The sequence below is a fragment of the Lichenostomus cassidix genome, chromosome 10 (genome assembly GCF_008360975.1).
Source record: "Lichenostomus cassidix isolate B80296 chromosome 10, HeHo_3.0, whole genome shotgun sequence".
NCBI lineage: Eukaryota > Metazoa > Chordata > Aves > Passeriformes > Meliphagidae > Lichenostomus > Lichenostomus cassidix.
In genome coordinates this window covers 8,600,627-8,612,356 of record NC_139491.1, presented here as the reverse complement: position 1 = coordinate 8,612,356, position 11,730 = coordinate 8,600,627, and the positions used below count along the sequence as shown (strand labels likewise).

General features: G+C 38.7%; 1 long non-coding RNA gene across 2 annotated transcripts; it reads left to right on the top strand.

Moving 5' to 3' along the window:
- Positions 1-4,111: 4,111 nt before the first annotated feature.
- LOC146432674 (uncharacterized) lies at positions 4,112-11,730 on the top strand. 2 transcript variants are annotated; one of them, XR_014854184.1, is made up of 3 exons: positions 4,112-4,190; positions 9,561-9,675; positions 11,603-11,730. It is a non-coding gene; the product is annotated as an uncharacterized LOC146432674 (long non-coding RNA). The 2 variants fall into 2 exon arrangements; XR_014854183.1 differs by lacking the exon at positions 4,112-4,190 and adding an exon at positions 5,605-5,823.

Sequence of the window (11,730 nt, the reverse complement as noted above, 5' to 3'; positions counted from 1 at the left end):
CATGTTTCCTGAGAGTTGATACTCTGTGGTTTGGATATAGTCATGGCAGAAATGTCACACTGAACGTATCCCAGTGGATATTTACACCCATTTAATCATCCTTTGGAGAAGTGAGGTGAAAATCACTGGTGATATGAATGCTGTGTATTGACTTTCCAGCTCTACTGGATATAGCTTTATCATATTTAGTTAATAAAACCAAAACATAAACTGTGCTCTGTTCTCTGGAGGAGGTTTCCTTTCTTCCTCCTCCTTTGTGTTTCTTTCTTTCCACCCTGTTGTTTGATTTTTCTGTCTCTGCTAAAATGACAAATTAGAATGAAAGCCGATTAATTACTTTATTAGGGAATGCTGAATCATACTGCCTTTGGGTCACAGTTGCAAACAGAAGCATCTTGTCCAGAAGCCTGAATTTCACTGAAATATTGCATAAAATCCTTTCAGTTAAACCAATGCAATCTGCTTAAATGTTTGTTCTTGTAGATGAAGGAAACCGAGCTGATAAATATTTTAGGACAAATCATGCAGTTACTACATTAAAGTGAATTAATATAGTTGATGCTTTTGTGATTGACCAGCACAAGCTGTGTTGTTGTAAGCCTTCTGTTAGTCTGCACCTCCAGCCTTTTTTGATACTCTTTCATCAAAACCAGGGAGTTTACCTCTATCCTTTGTGGTGCTCTGCCTGCACAAATAAGGCCATTCCCACTGTAACAGTCCATTTGACTGATTTTGTGAGCACACAAAATATATGAACACCTTCTAGTAAGTAATTGTATATTTGACCTAATGCTTTATGTCTGCAATCCTTTCAATTGATGCCACTTGAAACTAAGGCTAATTCGTCCTTCCCCTCACCCAGAGAAGGGTATTTGTAAACCAAAACCCATGCAGCTGGGATTTAATCTTAATACCTGTTACATGGCTGAGAAGCCTGTCTTAATGCTCCTAACTGGTAGTCAGCTTGTCTGTGTCAAAACTGGGAGTGAAAAAATGTATTTGCTGTTTGTGCACAGGAATGCAACATCAAGGATTTCGGGAGGGATGCTGTAAATAAAAAAGCTCATTACAAAAGTAACCAGTTGTGAACTAAGGACATTTCACTCTCAAGCATGACTTAAGTTAGCCTCTAGCAATTTATCAAAGCTCAGGAGTCTGGACTCTGTAAACCTGGTTTAGTTTCCCTGATGTGTCCACATCACAAAGTCACTCTGAAGAAAGTGGGTTTGGGGGCAAGCAAGAGGCTATAGACTAGAGCAAGGTGAGTGGTGGCAGCAGAAAGGAGACCTTCAGCTGTGTTTTCTGAGAGGTGTTGGAGTGTGCAGATGTGAATCTGTGTGTCTGGGCTTCACAGCAGGCAAGGCTACATGGGAACAGCCAAGAGCAGGGACAGGGATGAGGAACAAAGATGGAAGGCAACGTGGGATGTAACAGAAACAAAGAGATTTTGAGCTGGATATAAACCAGCCTTCTGTTTTAGTTTACTGGGGGGAATTAATTCTGTCCAGCACATTGCATTTTACATCATGTCTGTCTCAGTTTTCGGTAGTCTGCCTCTGCCATTTGCTTCAATATTAAAATGGCCTTTCTTGCTTGTTCTTCATCTTGGCAGTTTTCAGTGGGACTGCCAAGAAAACTAAAACCCTCTTCCTTATTCTTCGAGAGCATAATCAGGGAGTTAAGAAGCCAAGATTAGTCTTGCTAATAAATGTGTACAAGAGAACTCCTTTGGGGATTTCTGTTTTTCTAAGTATTTGCTTTAAAGGATTATGAGTTTCTACCCTCCCCCAGGGAGATAGCTGGAGTTTGTCTCATCCTTCTCCGTGCTGTGGAAAGGAAGAGAAAATACGCAGTCAGTCTGGTCATTGATTTTCCAGAAGACCCTTTTCTCACTGTTTTGGCAGTGGTAATGTTTTGCTTTTCAAGGACACTACTGAGACATGGCCCATTCCCTGAGGAACTGTGGTCAGTACTATCTGTTTCCTCCAGGGAATAACAGCAGGGATGGTAGCTCTGTCAAATTTCTGTGTCAAGGTCACCATTCCTTGCAGGGCTGCCTGGCTTGCCTTGGGGAAAGGGACAAGGGTCTCTAGGTGAGCAGCAATTGCTGTGTGATAATCAGTGTACATTCACAGATATTCAGAATCCTTATTTGGGGTTGCTTCAGGCTGTGGGAGAACACGTCTGAGCACATCTTTGTCTGATCTCAGCTGGTGCCCTGGAAAAGGAGCAGACATGAGCGGGTGGAATTTCCACCCGGGAACAGAGAAGCTGCAGAGCAGCCCTGTCAGAACAGGGTGAATGGATCCAGCCTGATCAATGGCTTTCTGCTGGCTGCACTCACTGATTACTCTGAGACCATTCATAAATTATGCTTCAAACAGTAACATTTCTCAAGAGCTTGAAACAATTAGGTGCGTAGATTGAAATAACGCGGTGTCACGGTAGTTTTACACTGCGTGTCTGCAGTGTGTGGTATTTAGTCTTTGCTGTTGGAAGCCGCCATCTGTGCAAACATTTTAACTGATACCATTCTGAAAGAAATCTGATGAGTGGCAGAAGAAAAATAAGTTCTTTAATTAATGATTTGGTCGCACATATGGACATGTAATCCCCGGCCAGATGCATTCAGACATTTTGGGTCTTCTATAAGCAGCATGGTAGGTCTTTAGATAGCCAGTTACAGGCATCCACAATAAAGTTCATACTGCCAAAACCCCTTTTTTTGGGGGGCGGGGGGCACTCTATGTGTGTGTGTACTTCATCCCTCGCCTCCTCTTGTGTTTCTGTTTCAGCCTTTTCAGTGGAGCAACAACCCCTTCAGCTGAGGCCCTCTGGATTGCTTTGATATAAACATTCAAAAAGATCAAAGAGAAAGCAAGGCTCAGCTGGTGGCCTTTCCCTTTAAAGCTGTGACTTTCAGGCCATGTCTCTGCTACAGATGTTAGCTGGCAGGGCTGTGTCAAGCCAGGTTTGATGGGGAGTTTGATCCCTGTCAGGCAGATTTGTGTGAGGAAAGCCCTTGGAGCAGATGCAATTTTTCTGGTTGTGCTACATGTGCTGGCTTGCAGGAGACAGCAGTGAATGAGCCTGGCTGTGCTCATGGTGCAAGGGCAACTTTGTCAGTTCAAAGGAATTTATTTGCACATGGGGACTCTGCCCTGCTCATGCAGTGGTACCCAGGCTGAGCAGTGCTCATGGATGTAGCTGTGCTGCCCAGGAAGGAAAGCAGCTGAGCCTTTACAATGATCCTGCTCTATTGGCAAAGACTGCAAGAAATGTGGTAAAAAATCTCTCTGGTGTTGAAGTGTCTTCTGTTTTAGCAAGTGGTTTAGCCTGTGCTGGCGCAGAAACCCTCTCTGAGGCAGGCTTTTTTCAGCTGGAATGGGTTTATCCTCTACAGTTTAATTCTATCTCATTTGTTGGAAAACCTTTCTATAAAAGCAAGACATCAGTTTCTCCCCCATAGTTGGGTTTTTTGTAGAAATCCTGCTGTGAAGATCAAGAGAGAGAAGATGGACCTCGAAAATGTGACTGGCCTCAGAAGCCTTTCCATTTTTGGTGGAAATGCAGTGCTTCAGTGTTTGCCAGAGTAGATCATAATTCCAGTGTTCTAAGAAACGTTTCCTCTTGGTAATGACTTGAATATGTCAGTAATTTAGGTACTTAAGAATTCCTTTCATTTTCAGGATGTTGTGTTTGTAGTGCCAAGGAGATGCATCCTGGGGAAAGCAGCTTAATTTCTAAATGACTGAAATGGAATTATGGGCTGCTGAGACTGTGCTTGACAGAGGTGCTGCTCAGGACACACATCTGTGCTACAAACAACACTCAGAACTGCACCTTCTGGGACACAAAAAGAAATGGCTCTGCTTTTTGCAGTGAGAGCAGCTCCTGGCTTGGTCTTTAAACAAAATTTAGGGTGTGATACTGCTCTCTCCTGCCACAATCTAGACTAAATTACTTTTCCTTTAAATTATTTTCTTACTGTTTTGGGGTTTTTTTTGGTGGGTTTTTTGTTGTTGTTTTTTGGGTTTTTTTTGTTTGGTTTGGTTGGTTGGTTGGGTTTTTTTTTTGTTTGTTTGTTTTTTCTTTTTTTTCTTTTTTGTATAGGCACTAAAGATGGTCCAGGTTGTTGATTACATGAGAACTTTAAACCATATTACTGAACTCCACTACTGCAAAATCAGGTAAGTATTATTTAACATAAGTTTTGTTTGGTTGAGGTTTTTAATAAGAGAAATTTCCTATGCTGAAAAACAAACCCATATGAATGCTGCTTTCTAATGCCTCCATCTTTTTGAACACATCTAGAATTTGCTCCTTTCCTAGACTTTTTGCTTTTATGATATCAAAGGTTTTAATTTTTACACTGTTGCTAGGTTTATTGAGCTTCCAATGACAGATTTTTATTTTTTAAATAATGATTTAAAGGTGTGGAGTTTTTAAAAAAGTATGATCTTCAAGCCTACTTTTGCAACAACCCACTCACTTGGGGAACATATCCAAAGCTCTCTGAAATCAATGGAAAACCTCCAGAAGGTTTCATGAGCTTTGGCTGAGGCCTGTTTTGAAAGCATGAGAATGAAGGCATTTTTGATTTTCACTGTTGCATTCTTAAATTTGAATAAGCAGAAAATTGGATTTATTACTAATAGAAGTGCATCTACAATAACAAAGGGCCTGTAGTTCTCTACTGTAAGGGATATGGTTTGGCAAGATATACAACAGGTAGCTCTTACAATGTGAAAAATGTAGACAATTGGAATTAACTGCAACCAAATGTACCCTGGAAGAACTGCTGTAATTTATAATGCAGTCAGGAATGCACTGCAGTCTCCTCAATCGATAAACTAATGGGAAAAATGTCTGCAATTAATTACAAATCAACTGGGTCAATATCCTTTAAATGAAAGATATGAAATTGCTAACATTTGGATGGAACTTCTTTGCCAAGTGTATTTATAAACCTCATATAAAATACAATATTTAAAAAGAGAATAAAAGCTCCTTTCACTGTTAAAAGGCAGCACTCTGAATGGCTGATTTCCTTTTGCTCTAAAATTTTGACTGAACTGACTTTATTTCAAAGAGTTTTGCTACTGTGTGAAAAGAACTGAAATAATCTTTTACCTTTAATTCAAGACCTTACAGTGAAGTATAAGAGTTATAAATAAGACTATAAATAGCAGAGGGATGCTGCCCATGACTTCAAGGTCAAAACATCCAAAATGATGAAAGTTTGTGGCCAAATGTTTCTCCCAGTCAATGTCAGGACCTGAAGTGTTCTGAGTGGTGATCTTGGCAATCTAACACCTTATAGAAAAATAGGAATATAGAAAAACTAACCCATTTCTAGAAATAGCCCCAAAAGGGCAGGTGGGGCAGGAGGAGATGGGCTAAGCTGGCACTGGAAAGCAGCTTGGTCTGTTGGGTCTCAGCTTCAAACCACCCTGAGCCACAACAACTTGCAGCTATCATCACACCTGGGCTCAAGGATTCTGTGCTGATGTTTGAGCAGCACTGAGCTGCTGCTTTTCCACCTCATGAACCTTGGTGTTTAGAGTATCTTCCTTGTGTCTCCTCCTTCCCTGACTGTCATGGCTAAGATGCAGTGTCCTCTCCTCCCCAGATATCAGTCCTGAAGGGCTGCAGTGAAAAGAGCCTTTTAGGACTCTTGGCTGCTCTGTGGGCTTCAGGAAGCTTTGACAAAACATCTTCAGTCTGGGCAGTGGATTTCTTGTCAAGCAGCACATTGCTGAGCTAGGCTAGCTCTGGCAAGGCTAGAAGCACTAAATCACCACCAACATTGCAATATTTTAGGTAAGCATGGTCTGTCTCAATGTGAATGACATCCTTGGCTCACAAAACACTTCTGCCGCTTGGAACAAGAATGTGCTCTGCTTCCAGTGCTCTTCACTCTTTCTTGTGACACGTTTTTTCTCAGCCTCTTCCAACAAAATCTAAGGAGTTTGTAATGCATAATTAAATGTAGATATGTTGGTGTATTGTAATATGTTCATTAGTATGAAGGTAGGAATTAAGAAAACCATGGCAACTGCTCATAATTGCATCAAAGTCCCTTTTTTGACTGAAAATTATGTCATGATGGTTGTTTGTTATCACAGCAACCAGAAATTCCTATACTGTTTACCCCTTTTAGTGTATTTAATTAATTAAATTATTAAGTAATTAGTCCAACCCAGAAGTTGTCATGGCACATTTTTTTCACCTCCAGACTTTTAGTACTTGGTCATTTCATCTTTCATCTTTCTAGAGACTCAGTTCTGATTTGAGTTCTTATTTCTCACTTGCAGTGACAGGGAGAAACATTAGTCAGCCTCACCTAGAGGAGAAATTTATTATAGAAATGTCCAGGCTGGTTTTTTATTATTTAATTTTATATATATTATATAAATGTCTGTAGGCCCTTTAAAAAAACCCCAAACTAACAGAACATTTTAAAAAATTCCCGAATTACTGAATAAATGAATGGCTGATACTATTTTAATAAAAGATGATATTAACACAAAACTGACAAATATATTATTGGTTTAGTCAAAATGTTAGTGGCATCACTGGTGATGATACAGACACATGAAAATTACCAGAGAAAATGTCTGAATTTCACATTTATAGAAATAGCACTGCAAAGCTAATACTGCTCTTATTTCAAATACATTCCACCTGCTCAGGAAATTGCAGATAGATTAGAAATGTTGATGAGATGTGTACAACAAGAAATTCTGTTACAGTGACATTAGCTGATTTCCTTTCAACCTGCAGAAGCACAACGATTTTTGTCTGCATTTTCTTCATTATATATTCAAAAGAAATTAAATACATAATATCTGCATTATTAAAAATATATTTTTTGTTAAGCTACAGAAAATAATTGGCACTGAAATTTGTTTTCACATCCAATTCATGAGGTTAAGTCTTCTGAAAATTAAAACACAAAGCAAATAAAACCAAGAAAAACCTAATCAAACAAAACCTACAACAGTTTTACAGAGATATCTGCATTTCTAGTCAACTAAAGATTGCTGCCTCCACAATTCTATTGTAGGCCACGCTTCATTTCTTTTGACTTTCTCTTCAGTTAATCATTGGGTTTCCTAAATGCAAATGCATTATGACAATAATCAGGTTTTAATTTAAATTTAAATGCATTCCTTAGTATATCAAGTCAAGCTGTCTTCCTTCCTTCCTTTGTTCTGATGTGGCTTTTTGGGGGAAAGTGAGTGTAACATCACAGGATTTTTTTCTGTTTTTGTCATAGTTTAGTCAGTCTTGCAGAGACAGACTCTGAACCTTTTACAGCCATTGCCCTGGTGAGGCTGCTGGTACTGAGTGTGTTCTCCTGGTGGAAGTGGGAGTGGAAAAGGGTTACAGTACAGGGAATTTGTGATTCAGCACAGAGGAGTTGAGGGAGCTGGCAAATGGAAGACATCTTAAAAAATATGAAGCTCGAGGATTTCTGGCTTTGATTTCCAAGCCGTTCCTTTCACCTTGCTCAATTCAGTTCAGTTTACCTGCTTGTAAAACCTGCTCCATAATATTTGCTTGATTTGCTGTGATTAAGTCTTCTGCTATTAGTTCAGGTCCACTTTCTTCTTGTTATTTTATACATTATAAGAAATCAAAGTTTGCTCTTTGGAGAAGGTATTACCTTTATACATAATGTAAACAGAGCAGCACAAAATTCTGAGATGAATTAGAGAACACAGACAATAACAGAGACATTCTTTGCAGAGAAAGCTGGAGGTGTTGGGAGTTGAACCAATGTCTGGTAATTCATCAATATGTGCATTATATGCTGTTCCTTCTAAAGGGGCTAACCTGATTTTTAACAATTTATTAAAGCGTTTTAGGAAAAGCTTCCAAACGTAATTATAAAGACCAAATATATCTTCTGTGTGAACTGTGCAAAGTGAGCCATATAAAACCAGTATCTGGTAGAAGTGGGCTTTTGGAAAAAATGTATTTTATCAAACCGACAAATGAAGCACTTTGTTTGTTAAATTAAAAGAACAACCAATTTGTCATGGATTTTTAACATAAACTAACTTCTGGCCTTTCCTCCTTGCATGTCCTCATGTAATTTCTGTAATTGGTTGTTAGCAGTTACGTACATTTATTTAAATGCTGTATCTGGAATCAAGTGCTCCTTTTGATTTATCTTTTAAGTCAAAAATACACATGTTCATGATGTTAAGTGAGCCTATAACAAAACTCAGTTGTTTGGCTCTCATGAGACAGCAGTGTAACAGAGCTGCACACAGGATGCTTGAAACTAGCTACTGAAAGGGGTTCTGTACAGAACCTGGATTTTTAAAAATTACTTTAGCATCCTGACACTGTGTCTCATTGGAATAAACTGCTGCCAACAGTAGATACAAATTTAGTGTGTCCCTAGCCTGTTTTGTGAAATTATGGCACAATGTTTTGAAACTATGCCAGTTTAGAAGCACAAGGAAAAGTGCTGCTAGCTCTGGCTTGCTACTGTAAATGTAAAACATTAAATTGATGATTAATGTAAAATTGATGGAATTCAGTCCTGCCCAGGAAATTCAAAGACCTAACAGGGAAAAGGGACAGAAATAGGTACTACAGTTCTGGGGCTTGGTTTGCTTTCTTGAAACTTGATTCTCCTCTGCCTGAAATCTGCTAGAATTTAGGGAAGATCAATAGCGTTTGACTGTGAGCCTTAGGCAAGGAGTGCTCTAGGTTGTGCTAACATGGAGTAATTTGAATTTGGTGCTATTTTTCCTCCTCTTTCTTTCCTCATTGGCCAAATTCACTTTACTTTGGCACTGTTTAGTCTGTGACCTTTTAATCTTTCTTGCTCCTGGGGTTTGTTAGTTATTTTCCTTCATAACCATCATCATCTAACCTGAGGGCTTGCCACTGCTTACACATCCTTCTGCAGAGGTAGGAATCAGACTTCAAATCCAGGAGAAAGTGGCTGGGCAGCATTAACAGCTGAACATCAGCTCGTGGGTGGAAGTTAGTAGACTGAAGAGTTGGTCAACACCAGCTTTTCCACAGCTTTTTAACATAGCCATGTGGCAGCTTGGAGACTCCTTATATCATAGGGAGACAGGACAGACAGGAAAGAAAAGAAACCTCTTGAGGGCTTCTCAAAAAAAAAGGAAGAAAAGCTGTGCTTACTCTTATTGTGTCCTTGTAGCTCTTTCATCCTTCTTCCAAATGCCTCTGTTGCTCCCACTTGCCCTCCTCAGCTATAAAACAGCAATATCAGGTCTGCTGCCTGATGCTGAGCTGAGAGATTGACGTTTTGAAATTCCCCTGAACACATAAAGTGTGGGGATTGCTTATCTGTTATTACTTATCCATTATTATCCTAACAAGATCCCACTCAGGGCATTAATTTTAACTGCTCAATATATTTATTTATTCATCAGAAATCCTCTCTCCCAATGTATTTTGGAAATGTGGATGTATCTGAGTTACATACAAGCAAAATCTGACTGGGAATATGCTGGTATAGACTGAAGCTATGTTGCTATGTCCCTTTAATGCTATGTTTATGACAGGTGAAGCCAAGGGAAGAGAACAGTTATGTCACTTATGCAGAAGATCCATCAAAAGAAAGAAAATCTTCACCAACACTGCCAGAAATACCCACAATTTCATTCTGATCCCATTTAGGTAACTTGATCCTTTTGTATCTAGTAGTTTTTGTTTTGAGGTTGTGTTGTAGTCGTGCAACAAAACTGAAAAGAAATAAGTAACTTACTTGGGGTGAATTTCATATCATTAAATTGAAGCGTATCATTTCCTTAAAAAACTTAACATGGGATTCAAAATGTGTGTTAATTTTAATAGATACAAATTACTGTAATCACATCAAGATATAAATTACTATAATCATGTCCGCTTAAATCTTCCAGTGATTATCATGCCCTTGTTTCAGTGTCATGTTTCTAATAAGATATTAATTTCTTGTTGCGAGTGGTTTCTCAGTGGGTATAACCATGTGTCTTAAAACCCATTGCTCCTGGGGGACACAACTATCAATTTCAGTGGCAATAAACAATATTTCAGTGGCAATAAACAAGATGGGCAAAGGCAAGATTCTCTGTAGAGAAACCTGTGCCCACATCACTGGGAGTAATTTTAGTGACTTAAGACAATTGTTTTGACACTGCTGTTTTCTACAAATTCAAGGGTAAACTGTTATACTATTCAGCTCCTGTTTTCATCAGAATTCATGTGGATTTTTGTAAGTCAAAACAGGGGAAAGGAGTCTGTTTTGTAACATTTTCAGTGTGGGAAAGGGAAAAGGAACTCTTTTGCACTTGAAGCTTTTGCAGCCTAATTAGAAAAGGGTGTTCACAATTTATAGATGTTTACTGTGTCAGGGACTTCTTCCCCCTCTTTCTTTTGGGTCAATTTCCAGGAAAAAAGAAATGTTTGAAAAAAAAGAATGTGACTTCCAAACTTCTGATTTGCTTTTCATCAACTCCTTGCTTGACAGCAGCTTTGACAGCCTATAATTTAAATAACTGTACTTTGGAGAAATATATTGTCCAGTGAAATATTTTCCTCATTTCCTCTTAATGACAGGGACTGTTCATTGAGAATAAATATGTAAATAATGTTATTACCATGGAGGAGAGTTAATAGCCTCTAATGACTTAGAACCTGGGAGCAATCATGCCCATGAGGAACTCCTTACACAAATAGTCCTGGTAAACTCAACAGGAGTCTTCATGTGGTAAAATTATTCATACAAATGTTTGAGAGGAAAATGTTACTGTTCCTCTCCCACATTCCTCCTGTTCCTTCATGAAAGAAAGCCAGCACATGAACATCAGAAGGCTTTTTTAGTCTAATATGTCCCAAATAAGGATTTAATCTAGACTAAACAACTGTTAGGAGTATTTGCTGTAACTATTATTGAAAATGTTTTGAATTTTTCTATTCACTTTCTAGCTTTTAGTCCTTGATTTAAATCATCTGTAGTGTTCCTACTTAGTGTGTTCACTTGGTATTTAATGTTTCAAATATCTGTTTAATACAATTTAATAACCTCTACAATTCAGCTGCATTTTACTTAAAAAGCATTCATTACTCTACAAAGGTTTTGGAACAAGTGACTCATCAAAGAAGCTAAAATAGCTCAATCCTGTGTCCTGCTAACAAGACACCAGGTATTTGTTTAACTGTATGTGCATATTGAAAGCATTTACAATCAGCTGCAGTGCAGTTTTTAAAGAAATACTGTCTATAGGGAGCTGTCATTTTTGTCTGGCATGAGGTTGCTTCAAAAGTCCCAATTTCCCCTGCAGGTACTGAAGTTAGCCAATTACGCTTCTTGTTTGTTTATTACTATTAGTGTGTTTTGGTAGAGGTTTTTCATGGATGAATGAAAAATAGCTGATAAGACAGCTATTTCCCAGAACCAGGTAATAAAACTGATCACAATAGACCTGTGAGTTTTGGGAGCAGGTATGCAAAATTTCCCATGATGATTTTAGGGAGTTTGGTTGCTTAGCTTTGTTTGGGGTTTTCTTTTTTGTCTACTGTATAATCCTTGACCCTCAAGGTAAAATAATAACTGCTTTTTATTTAGGCTGATTGTGAGTCAAGTCAGTATCTGCTGAGGAAATTAACTGATGCACCCTCTAATTACATAAATGGGCAGGTGGATCCCTGGTTGTTTTCCTGTGGTCACCAGTGCAACAGAGGGACCCATCTGAG